Below are 13,153 nucleotides of genomic sequence, written 5' to 3' on the forward strand. Positions count from 1 at the left end.
ACTGGCAGAAAAAGAGTTAAAAGCAGCTCTAGGGAGGCTGTACCAGAGGCAGCCAATTAGAAAGGGGCTGAGAGGAGCAGCCAATCATGGCCTGGCAAGCCCATATAAGAAAGGCTGTAGTCAGAGCAGAGGTCAGTAGTGTCTGGAACTTGAGGGGAGAAGCCCAGGCTCCTAGCCGGGGGCAGAAGCCCTAGCACCTGGGGCAATTCAATGCTGCAAGCAGGGACTGGGGACCTAGGCAGAGCTCCTGGCTGCTAGGGCCTGCAGGCTGAGGCCCTGAGGTAAGGGCAGAGGAGGGTGCTGGAGCTGCATGGCAAGCGGCCACGGGACAACGGACTGCAGTTGCCACTGAGGGAAGTGGCTTGGTGGAGATTGCAGGTCTCCCAGAAGGGGAGACCAGGGAGTGTGGCGCAGCCAGAGGGCAGTGTCATGAAGAGGATGCTGCTGTCCTGGGAGTGACTTGGGTCCAGGAGCAGAGGTGATGGTGGGCGAGACGCCACCAGAAGAGGGTGCAGAGCTAATTCCCAGGACAGCCAGTAGGAGGTGCCGCAGTGGTGAGTCACACCCTGTCACACTTAAGTCCCCTCGCTTGACAGGAATAAGGGATGGCGGGATAAATGCTGTTCTCCCAGTGTAACCACATCCACAGGGGGGCTGTACTGCTGCAAGCATATTGGCTCCCCAGGCTTCAGTCCTACTCAAGACCATTTTTGCTCTGAGTTGGGCCTGTACTGATGTTTCATCCCTTCCTAAATGCTGCTCTTTCCCCGCTCCTATCCAGGGAGCAGAATGCAGGCAGCTGTGGAGACAAAATTAAACCGGAACAATAACGCTGATGAGCCGGTGCTTGGCACCACCAGGCAAACGGTGCTCTCCCCCCACTGCACATCTGTTTCCCACGTGACTCTGATCCGACTCGCACCTCCTCTCTGTGGGCCTGCCGGTGTGGTCCATCCCCTCCCACAGGCCTCTGCTCTGAGCATACCTTCAGTGAGGTGTTGGCTCCAGCCCTTCCAGGCAGTTTGATTTCCTAGATATGTGCAGCTACCACGCTAGGACTGTCCTTAGTGTGAGCAACAGCCCGTCTTAACAAGAGGGACACAGAGACTATTTCAGAGAGCACATTTCCTGAGTGCTCCGAAATTGCAGGGTTTTGTCAGCCTGCCCAGTTTGGGTTGGGTGGCTGTAACATCTGCTGATTTCTATATGCAGCCTATAAATAGGAAACATCCGTGTGTGGAGATCCTGCCTTATTGACAGTATGTGGGCGAGCAAGGGCATTGCTGAATGTACAGCACAGACCTGGGAGTTACGCAGTAGCTTGCTCTGGGCCCAGCAGGGGTAATGGCAGGAGCAGTTTTCCCTGTGTCAGCAGAGCTGAGGGCAAACTGTCCCCCTTTCAGAACTGGCTAGTATTTTATCGGGTGCAAAACAGTGGGGAAATTGCTGTAAAAGCAAACTGTGTGCTAGGAATCGGGCGCGGAGTGTGTAACTGCATATCGCCTCGGCCCCCTGGGAGCAGTCGCTGGCTGTGGTGTATTATGGTGTTCAGTCCAGTGCACGTGGCTGTGTGAGAGTGAGGCAGGAGACGCTCTGATGGTCTCATAAATCACGGAAAACCCCTTCTCCTAGTCGGGGACTTGCCTCCATGTGTCTCTTCCCCTCCCTAGAGCCAGCACTTAGGTACCCTGATTGGTACTGGGGACAGATACACTAATGTTCCTCCTGAGGTGTCTTTAAGTAGAAAGCAAAGCCAGGTGTGCAGCTCCGTTGGTAGTGAGAGGCCATGGGGAATAGCAGCGCGTGTGGGCGGGGGCATTCATGCGTCACTCTGTATTAGCAGGCAAACCTCTTAGCTTCAGTTCACTGGTCCCATGTCACGCATCCATCCTCAGGCCGGCTAGTCCATGTGTGTTGCTGGGGCAGTGAACTCAACCCCTAGGGGCCTGGAGCGTCTCACTGTGCAGCCAGCCTCTCTCATCCCACCCTGCTCAGAGTGACAGGGCTCAGTTCCAGAGCTGAAAACGGGAACCTGAGGGGCATTTAAAGGGAATTTAAAGAAAGAAGCTGAGTTGTGCGGCAGTGCTGGTAACTCCTTGTCTTTATTGCCTCTTGTATTTGAGCAATTTTCCCCACACTGTGATTTCTCCGCACTCAAACAGTTAAAGGTCCTACACGAAGCTTGCTCCTGGGGCAGGAGTGGGTGCAAGCCACACGGTTGTGGGCTGTTGTTGTCATCGTGGCTCTCAAGAGTCAGAGACACGTACTCCCAAGATCAAACTACTGGGGGGCTCCGGTCTGGCCTGCAAACAGTTAGGCGTTCTGACCTGTCATGCTCTACAGAAATGGCAGTTGTATAACTCCAACATCCATCCTGCAGCTTTGAATACGTAGCTCATGCGAGGTGATGGGAGGGAATAGAAATCCCAATTTTTCTGGCCCCCTGGAACAAAACAGAGAAGGAATAAGCAAGTGAACATGAAGCAGCTGCTTGCTAACCAAACAAGGGCCCAAGGTCCCTGCTTCTGAGATTTTAATACCCATGAATAAAGTCTTTTGCTACAGAAAGGCCCCGATTCATGTAAAAGTCCAGTCAGGCTGCTGGCAAAGAATACAAACCCCACAATGCATCACTGCATGGCTGTGTGGCATGTGCTCTGCTGTTCGTGCATTTCCCCTCTGAGTGAGATGCCTAGTCTTGTCAAAGGATGGCTCCTGCCCTTGGCCATGCTGAAGCTGTCATTGCAGAATGAACTTCCTGCTGCCTTATTTGGAGGCTGTCAGCTGATCAGTGCCAGCACCAGCCTTGTGACATCAAAGTACCTAGGAATTGCTAATGATAAAGAGGTGAGCAGAGAGGCACCCGGAGCACCGAGGGAGAGTGAAGTCCTCCCTGTTCCCTCATGGTTATTTTTAGAAATGCTGAGCAGCTATTGCCTATCACTGACGAGGACGAGAAAGAAAGCTGTGACCCACTGCCCAGGGGCGTTGATAGCCGCTCTTGCTGGGGTCGATCAGTGTCAGTCGCTGGAATTTAGAAGCTCTTCAGCAATTTTGTGTTTTTCAGTAGAGCGCACAAGTGCAGAAGCCAGAACAGTTGGGGTTCAAGCAAATATTCTGTCTTTGGTGCAAGCTCTGGTCTGAGTGAATTATTCAAACTGCTTCATATAACAACTGAAACCAGTCTGGATGTCTAATCTGCCTGTGTCCAGAGGATGCTGCTGTTAGAGGGGATTTCAGCACTGAATGTGTCTGTGTGAACTCTCACTTCCCTGGATGTTTTGGGGTTGAATGGCTCCAGTTTTACTCGAGGCTCTCACTCTTCCTACCCCAGGGATGAACAAGGAGGCAACGGAGACGTGTAAACGGCTTCAGTAGAGGAGAAAGTCAGTAGATTAATGTAATCACCCACTGCTGCCCATCACCGCAGTATCTGAGCACCATCCGTGTAAATCCACAGCGATAGCGAAGTCCCTAGTGGACTTCTTGGATTCTCTGGCACTTCTCCATTTCCAAGTATAAAAACACGGCCTGAGGAAGGGTTATTTATTCGTTGGTTGGTTAGTTCATTTGTTTGTTTCAAATCTAATTTTGTTGGTTTGGGGGTTTATTTTATCTTGTGGTAGGGGAGACATGTAGAAAAGGTGTGTCAGGGTTAAGAGGGAGGGGAAGTGAGGGGCAAGAGGGGGTGTCAGGGAGAGGGGCAGGAGAGGGTGTCAGTGTTGGGGGCAGGGGGGTATGCCAGTGGTGGAAAGGCCTATTCGAAGTGGCAGGTTTCTCAGCGGTCCCTGAGGACGGCCAGACTCTGGATTCATCCCGTCTCCTCTGGAGGGTCTCTCTGAAGCCACTTCCCTTGGGTCTGGAACGCTGCGTCCAGCTCCCCAGTGCTCCATGCTGGGCGCTGAGTTGTGTGCTGTCCCAGAGCAACATGGCTGTCAGGTGGCTCATCTGTCCACATTCACCCCTTAATGTATCTGGGAATTAATCCAGTAACTGCTCTGAAGATTTCAGAGTAGCAGCCGTGTTAGTCTGTATTCACAAAAAGAAAAGGAGGACTTGTGGCACCTTAGAGACTAACCAATTTATTTGAGCATAAGCCTTTGTGAGCTACAGCTCACTTCATCGGATGCATTCAGTGGAAAATACAGTGGGGAGATTTACTTACATAGAGAACATGAAACAGTGGGTGTTACCATACACGCTGTAACGAGAGTGATCACTTAAGGTGAGTTATTACCAGCAGGAGAGTGGGGGGGAAGAGAACCTTTTGTAGTGATAATCAAGGTGGGCCATTTCCAGCAGTTGACAAGAACGTTTGAGGAACAGTGGGGGTGGGAATAAACATGGGGAAATAGTTTTACTTTGTGTAATGACCCATCCACTCCCAGTCTTTATTCAAGCCTAATGTAATGGTGTCCAGTTCGCAAATTAATTCCAATTCAGCAGTCTCTTGTTGGAGTCTGTTTTTTGAAGGTTTTTTTGTTGAATTGCCACTTTCTGGTCACTCGATTACAGACCTAACAGACTGAAGTGTTCTCCAACTAGTTTTTGAATGTTATAATTCTTGACGTCTGATTTGTGTCCATTTAGTCTTTTACGTAGAGACTGTCCAGTTTGGCCAGTGTACATGGAAGTGGGGCATTGGTAGATAGGCAAGTGAACGAGCCTCTGATAGTGTGGCTGATGTGATTAGGCCCTATGATGGTGGCCCCTGAATAGATATGTGGACACAGTTGGCAATGGGCTTTGTTGCAAGGATAGGTTCCTGGGTTTGTGTTTTTGTTGTGTGGTTGCTGGTGAGCATTTGCTTCGGGTTGGGGGGCTATCTGTAAGCAAGGACTGGCCTGTCTCCCAAGATCTGTGAGTGATGGGTCGTCCTTCAGGATAGGTTGTAGATCCTTGATGTGTTGGAGAGGTTTTAGTTGGGGGCTGAAGGTGATGGCTAGTGGCGTTCTGTTGTTTTCTTTGTTGGGCCTGCCCTGTAGTAGGTGACTTCTGGATACTCTTCTGGCTCTGTCAATCTATTTCTTTTTTTTTCACTTCAGCAGGTGGGTATTGTAGTTGTAAGAACGCTTGAATAGAGATCTTGTAGGTGTTTGCCTCTGTCTGAGGGGTTGGAGCAAATGCGGTTGTATGGTAGAGCTTGGCTGTAGTCAATGGATCGTGTGGTGTGGTCTGGGTGACAGCTGGAGGCATGTAGGTAGGAATAGCGGTCAGTAGGTTTCTGATATAGCTTGGTGTTTATGTGACCATCGCTTATTAGCACCGTAGTGTCCAGGAAGTGGATCTCTTGTGAGGATCAAGGACTTGAGCTGGCATCACTGGTGGACTCGGGGCCAGGGCGGGGACTGGCTGACAGGTTGGTTGTTTTCACAGTGGCCTAAGCTGTGGAGGAGGCAGGTAACCCCATTTTTGTACCAACTGCAGCCTGTGCTTTGTTTGCACATTCAGCTACAGCAGCGCATCATGCATCTCTCTGCCCCTCACCCTGCTGTTCCCACACAGCGTCACGGTGCGGTCATGTTCCGCCTTTGCCTGGTGCAGCTGGGCAGGAAACCAGGGATTGTTCGGGAGGCTGTGGAAATTCTGTACGTTTCAGTTGGTGTTAAAATGAAGGGCCTGGGACTGACCAGACAGCTCTGCTGTCCCTCTGCCCAGACTTGCTGTCCTTTTGCTGTTCTACACCTGGGCTCTCCCTCACAGCTCTGATAACACCTCTGTTGTGTCCTGCAACCCTCCCCCCAACCCTTTCCTATTCCAGTCCTGGTCTCTCTCCAAACCCCTCAGTCCAGAGCTCCCCAGCCTAGCCAGGCCTGGTCTTGTGTGCAAAGTGGGCAATTACTTGGTGTTACGTGGTTGTTCTTTATGTTGTGGAACAAAATTCCTTTACCAGAGTGTCCAGAGCAGAAAACTGTCTGCTTGCAGCTGCACCCTCTCCCCTACCCAAATGGAGGGGCGGTTCCATGCTTCTGTCTACAATCTCCCTAAGATCTCGGGCGTGGAAGGGCAAATCTCCTGGGTGTGTCACTGCAGAGCAAACTCCATTTGCAAAAGAGCAACCCAACCCTGAAGGCAGAGCCTGGCAGCCCAGCTGCTTTGTGTCTGGGGTGGTGGAGCAGGGGAGGACCTCTCTGCACTGTAATGGAGCTGGGCCGCACTGAAACCAGGATGCTAGCTGCAGAGGGAGTAACAGTGCTATTCTAAACGGAGCAGCTAGAATAACTGCTTACAAAGGCATTTAGTCTAGGGTTTGGAGGATCAGTGTTGAGCCGTGCTGAGATCCTTATCCCTGGCTTTGTAGGCGTATCTTAGAGGAACCTGCCTGAAGGCGAATGAGAGAGATGGGTGAGTGCAGGTTTGGAAATGGCCTTGACTCTCCCATAAATTCAAATGACTCTTTGATTCGTCTTTCGAAGAGCATTTTTCTTTCCTAAAACTTTTTCCTTAGGTCATGTCTTCACTGGGGTTGTTAGCAATGATGTAGATGCACTGATGCAGACTTTCAGTGCAACGCATTTGCACTGAAAAAAGTGACTTGCACTGGTCCAGCACGTCTACATTGTGTGTTTATACTGGTGTTTGTACCCAAATAGCTACATCAGTGCGCTGCACTGGTGAAAAAATCCCAGTGTAGATAAACTCCTCCGTTTTCATCTGTGCCTGCTTAGGGCAGGGAGGAGCATGGACAGCCTCTTGATGGATTGGATGGCAGGAGGCATTTGTGTGGTAAATACCACAGGAAGGGTTGTGTATACATCATTTAAATATATGCAGAATGTTACCAAGTTCCCATCTCTGCAGTCATTTCATGTCTAAGACAGACAGATTTCGCTCTTTTAATCCTCTCCGTAAAACTAGTCCCTCCAGCTTCCTGATTATTGTTGTGGATTTTCTTTGATTTGTTAATTTGTAAATATCTTTTCAGTTTTCAGGTGCCCAGAATTGCACTAAGTGATTTAGGATCACAGTCCCATTAAGGAAAAAAGGAGGACTTGCGGCACCTTAGAGACTAACAAATTTATTTGAGCATAAGCTTTCATGAGCTACAGCTCACTTCATCAGATGCATTCAGTGGAAAAAAGCTGTAGCTCACGAAAGCTTATGCTCAAATAAATTTTAGTCTCTAAGGTGCCGCAAGTCCTCCTTTTCTTTTTGCGGATACAGATTAACACAGCTGCTACTCTGAGTCTCATTAAGGACAATTGGACTATGCCCCTAAATCACTTGGGTATTTTTGACAATCTCACCAACAGCTATTAATTACATAGAACCGTAGACGTGAATGGCACTTCGTAAAGCAACGAAAAAGGAGCCAACAGGGTTATCAGAGGCATTGTAGCCCTGTCAAGAGGGCAGAGGACTAGAATGAGGGACACCGGAGTTGTAAACTCAGGCAAGTAGCTTTGCTGCTGTGTGCCTCAGTTTCCCCTCCTATTCTTTGTCTGTCTTGTTTAGTGTCTAAGCTCTCTGGGGCTCTTATTGTTTGTACAGTGCCTAGCACAATGAGGCCCTGGTCTTGGCTGAAAATTTTTTTTACAAATTAGTGAAATGAATTGTGGATTCCCTATCCCAAACAGTTCACAGCCTACGCGAGGAAGAAAACAACAGGAGATGATGACATGGGAAGAGGTGCAGGAGAGGATGAAGGCCAAGGTCACTTGAGAGAGAATTGAGGGGTTATGTAGGTTGAGATTGTTTTTAATTGAAATTGTGCTGTCCCCAACTGCCACGCAGTCACTGTAATGCTTTTGACACCACGTAATATTCTGGTTTTGCTAGTGAGGGTACAGTATGTAGGCAAGAGCACTGCACCTAAAAAAAACTATTCCAGTGATTGACAGTCTGGCAGAAAGCACTGGGTTCCTGGCCTGCAGCTTGTTGGAAGAAATTATCTTTTTAGATTTAATTTCCTGTACATTTAGTTACATAGACGACTTGTAACGCTCCTTGTCACAGTGCTACATGGTTTCCCAGAAGTAGTGCAGGCTCTTTCCTGCACCCCTCCTTGCTCCCTCAGGTGTTATGTTTGTTTCTTATTCATTCTCCACATGTCAGGTGAATTTTCCCAAGTTGGATCTAATATTTTCAGCAGTGAGAATTTGTGCAGCTGTCTCTTGTGCTTCTGTAACATGTGAGGGATGTATTGTGTTCCCTTCTGGTAGCTGTTCCACGCAGAGGATAACAGCCTGCTATTGTTACCAGCTAATTAAGTTATTCTTCAGGTAGTAGAAGCCTGTGTGTTTTGGTGCTCAAGGTCCTGTTTTTAAGCCTTGCTGATAATTTATGGGGAGGGTGGTTACACTTGCGAAGGTTTAAAGGTTTGCTGTTGCTGAGACTGGGAACCCTCTGCTTCTTCTCAAGGCATGGGTGGTGCACAGAAGAATAAGAAAATGTGATTTACACTGTAAAAGGTCTCTCTATTTTCCAGAGACCTTTGGTTACTGACACTAAACACAAGCAATCCATAGCTTAGTCTCAGTTAGGCTGCCTGGGGACCCTTAAACTTATTTCAGTGGTGGGCACGTGTTTGAATCACATCAGAACTCTGGACATAAATTCTGTGTTTTTTCTGTTACACTAAACAACCCATCTGTCCTTGTTTTTGAGGACAGAGGAACTGAAATGGCTGATAAGAACAGCGTACCTTTAAGAGAGACAAGTAAACTGGCTGCTGCAGCTTCAGCATGCCACTTGATTGGCTGAGAAACTAGCAGGCAGGCTGAAGGAGGGGGCAGCCATTCAGAAATTTCCTGCATTACTGCCTTCTTTAAAGGGGACAGAAAAGGGGAGGGTAGCTGAAGGAACATCCTAACTTTCCACCCCAGTCTGTGAAACATGAGACTCCTGACCCTCCCTTCCTCTTGGGGTGTCTCTGGATCCGGGTACCTCCTGCTGGGTCCCCTAGGCTCCCAGTGGCCGCACTTTATGTAGTTCCAATCCAGTAAGGAGACTTAGTCCATTAAACAGAATCGCTTGGAAGATTCTTAGTGAATGAACTCCAGATAGAAAAGGAGTACCTGTGGCACCTTAGAGACTAACCAATTTATTTGAGCATGAGCATCCGATGAAGTGAGCTGTAGTTCACGAAAGCTTATGCTCAAATAAATTGGTTAGTCTCTAAGGTGCCACAAGTACTCCTTTTCTTTTTGCGAATACAGACTAACACGGCTGTTACTCTGAACTCCAGATAGTTTATTACCTGCTGCAGGGACAAACATAACCAGAATTTCACGAGGCTGAGGGGCTGGGAAAAGTGGCGGCAAATAATGAGCAATGTATTTCAATCAGTCCAGCAGCACCCAGGGTTTCTGGTTATCCAGTCACCTTTCCAGTCTGGCCTGTTCAGAGGTCTTGTTCCCTGTCTCAGCAGGGATATTTTCTGGGCTGGGATGTGATGATGACACAAGCCCTGCCCGGTGATCATTAAGGCTCAGCTGGTGTTTTGGTTTTAAACCCAGATTCTCTTGAGGTTTTTTGTGTCATGACTATTTCAAATCGCCTTGGGTGGGAGGTAGGCCTTATTCTGCAGTGTGCTGAGCACTTTCCATTCCCGATAGCTTGAGTGGGAGGTGAAGGCGCTCAGCACATCACAGGAGGGTCCCTTGGTGTGCAAGTTGGCAGCTTCCATATCCTGTTCTCCTTTTGTGCTGTACAGGGAGCCTTTACCTGTTTTTCTCTTATCTGCAGACCGCTCCGCTCCTCCCTCAGGGCCCTACAAGCTGCAACCTCCCTTCTGTGGAGGAGGGTCAGAGGAGATTCCTTTGTCATCCAGGCTTCTAGAGCAGCTGGCAGAAGTTGCCCCCTCCTCAGAGGCTGGGTATGCTCTGCGCCTGCCTGCTTCCATGCCCTGTCAGTCCAGAAAGCAAACAGGTCTCAGGCTTGGTCGTGCTGAGCACACTCGGCAGGCCCAGGCCCAGGAATCTGCCAATGGGAATTAAGGCAGCAATAGTTAAACCCCATGAAACCAGTTGTGGATTGCAACTCCACACAGATCCTAATTGGAAGCTGCTCTCACACTGACCTGTGGGAGCTCTTGCTTGGAAATGGGAGATTTTGCTGTAGGCAGGAAGACCTTAAAGGGGACTCTGCCCATTTGGTATTTCTTTCCCTTTAGGGTGGCTTTGCAGCAGAGCTCAGTTCCTGTGAGCCCAGCATAGTCTGGTTGGGGAATGCTCCTGAGTGGCAGTGTAACTCAGGCACTGGGACCAGGGGGCAAATCCCACGGAGCCTGCACAAAGCCCACTGAGATCAGTGAATCTTTCTCTTGATTTCAGTGGGTTTGGGGTCAGGCACCTGGCTCTTAGGTGATCTTGTTGACTTGGGAATAGCACTGATGTGTTCCAGAGGGAGTTGCTTGCTTTGGTTGAAAGAACTGGCTGGTCTGGTAGGAGGAGATAAAATAAGGGACTTTGGTGACTTAATCATTCCGAGTTTGGGAGGGGAACTTGGACGGTTTCTAAAGTCTGAAAATTAGCAGCTGTTTGTCACAATATTTTCTATGTATTCAAAGCCCCCTTGTTACTTCTGTTGGCAATTCCTGCTAAGGCTGAATGTGTGAACGTGTCTGATACCTGCATGGGACTAGAGAGGAATGGGTGAAAGGAAATGGGGAAGCATCACCAATTCAAAAATCAACAGTCAGGACCAAAAAATCTTGAGATTTGTTTCAAAATCACAAGATCTTAAAAATAGATCTTTTTCTTTGTTTTCTGGCTTTTGAGCCTTGAGGCTGCACTTGGGTCGTGTGTTCAAGCTTTTCTCTGCAGTGAGGCCTGAAAACTTCCCTTTTTTTTTTTTAATGAAATTGAGATTCTCATGTAATTATGACCCAAGGCACTGGGCCTTTAAGAAAAACACCAAATATCACGAGACTCGTGATAATATCATGTTAATGTCACCCTTTTGGAATAAGGGCTTGTTTTATCCGTGTGTCTTGGTGCTTAAAGTGCAGGTCTGTTCTGAAATGTGAATATGTAAAACTGGGCTCCTTAGTTATCAAAGCTGCTCCCATGGCACATACAACCATAGCAGTGTCGGGCTGGAAGGGACCCCAAAACTGAACTTACCCAGTTTTTAAATCTTTCCTCAGGTTTTCTTTAACTTTTTATCATTTTTGTAGTTCTTCTCTGGACTTTCTTCAGTTTGTCCACACTTTCCTAGACTGCAGTGCCCAGAATTGGACACAGAACTCCAGCTGAGGCCTCACCAGTGCCAAGCAGAGCAGGACAGCTATCTCCTGTCTCTTACAAACAACACTCCTGTTAATCAACACAGGATATTAGCTTTTTTTCACAGCTGCATCACATTGTTGACTCATTCAATTTGTGATCCACTGTCACCCGCAGACCCTTTTCAGCAGTATTACCACTTGGCCAATTATCCCCCATTGTGTAGTTGTGCATTTGATTTATCAAGTGACGTATTTTACATGTTTATGAATTTCATCTTGTTGAACTCAGACCATTTCTCCAAATTGTCCAGGTTGTTTTGAATTCCAATCCTGTCCTCCAAACTGCCTGCAACTCCTCCCAGCCTGGTGTCCTCTGCAGATTGCATATGCATACTCTCCACTCCATTATCAGTCATTAATGAAGATATTAACTAGTACCAGATCAATGCAGAGTTGTTTTCTCATGCCCACATATGTTGGTAGCAGAGATGCTGCTGGCTTTAGTGAGAAAAATTAATATTCCCTTTTCCTTTCTGTTGGCACTACAGAGCCAGTGCCAGTACAGGAGGGGGGCCAAGTTCTGTTCCTGCTTGTCTGTCGTCAACAGACTTGCTTCCTAAGCTCTGAGAGACAAGGTGCGTGAGTAACATCTTTCACTGGCCCAAATGCCACTTGTGACAGAGAGAAGCTTTTGAAGTAACAGAGTTCTCCTTCTTACTAAGTTCTCATCAGTTACACTTGTGCAACTTCACTGGAAGCCAGTAGGTTCACACAGGTATCATTGAAGGCAACATTTGTCCTGCAGAACCTTTATTACTGAGAAGGAGGAAGGAAAAATCCAGCCTGATTCTGAGAGCCCTGGGGGTGCTTGTGGCGCTGGCAGTCAGAAAAAAATGTCATTTGACTTGTAAATTGAGCATTTTATTCGGTGTCCAGGTGAGATGCTAAGTGTAGAATCCCATGATTTCATTCGCAGTCCTTCTTCAGGGTAGAAAGACACTTTATCTAATAGGTTTCAGAGTAACAGCCGTGTTAGTCAGTATTCGCAAAAAGAAAAGGAGTATTTGTGGCACCTTAGAGACTAACCAATTTATTTGAGCATAAGCTTTCGTGAGTGATGAAGTGAGCTGTAGCTCACGAAAGCTTATGCTCAAATAAATTGGTTAGTCTCTAAGGTGCCACAAGTACTCCTTTTCTTTTTACTTTAGCTAATAATAATAACCATGCAAGCCCCAGGAAATTCTGAGGAAAGGTCCACGCCATGTTTTTATCTCCCCACCTTCCAGTTAGGTATTGCCATGACACTCCCCCTTAGGAAGGGGGGTCTCAGAATAGGCAGCAATCTCCTAGCCCTGCAAGCTCACTCCAGACCTGCGGACAGAGCCTGCCCTCATGGCAAACTGTAACCATCCATGAGGGTTTTTTATGGCTTCTGTGCAATGTGACAAGGTTTAGTAGCCATGTGGGGTGAAAGATCCCTTCTCTGGTGGTAGCACCCTGCCTCCAACAGGTTTCTGGAGAGAAAACCTACTACCCCTGTATCCGTTGCAGTGAGGTATTCAGCATCCACAGGGGTTAAACAATTGGATTGACTTGGCAGGGGTCTCTAGTTACTCTACCAATGAACCCCTCAGGGAGCACATAACTTGCTGACCTGCTGTGGAAAAGAGCCTAGGGAATCAGACTGGCCCCAGGGAAGGACTCTGTCCAGATAGCTGGAAGAGGGAATTTCTCTGCAGGGTAGTTCCTAGGGTTTCCTTTCTTGTTGTTGGTTTCTTTAAAAAAAAAAAAAAGTTTTAGATAAAGGATTGTAGCAGGAGCCCCTGTCCTGGGATCCTAGGGAATGGGGCCCGGGGGGGTCTCATGATATTGTAGCAAAAAATAGAGCCCCTAGCAAGTGACTGTTACAGAGGGGGGACTTGGACTCTGTTTGTGGAGTCTGCAGCTGGGCCCCGCAGCAAAGAGAATAATGCAACAATCCCA

General features: G+C 48.1%; 1 protein-coding gene across 5 annotated transcripts in view; it reads left to right on the forward strand.

Annotated features, from left to right (window-relative positions):
• DLG3 (discs large MAGUK scaffold protein 3) overlaps nucleotides 1-13,153 on the forward strand; it is a 180,083-nt gene that overhangs the window by 37,961 nt on the left and 128,969 nt on the right. For 2 of the 5 annotated variants that reach the window (XM_077825804.1, XM_077825805.1), the window contains exon 1: nucleotides 164-554. The exons of the other annotated variants lie outside the window; for them this stretch is intronic. The gene's annotated coding sequence lies outside the window, so the exon portion shown is untranslated. Of the gene's footprint in view, nucleotides 1-163; nucleotides 555-13,153 lie in introns of those variants that run through there. 5 annotated transcript variants of the gene reach the window in all.

The sequence above is a fragment of the Eretmochelys imbricata genome, chromosome 9 (genome assembly GCF_965152235.1).
Source record: "Eretmochelys imbricata isolate rEreImb1 chromosome 9, rEreImb1.hap1, whole genome shotgun sequence".
In the NCBI taxonomy this organism is placed as follows: domain Eukaryota; kingdom Metazoa; phylum Chordata; order Testudines; family Cheloniidae; genus Eretmochelys; species Eretmochelys imbricata.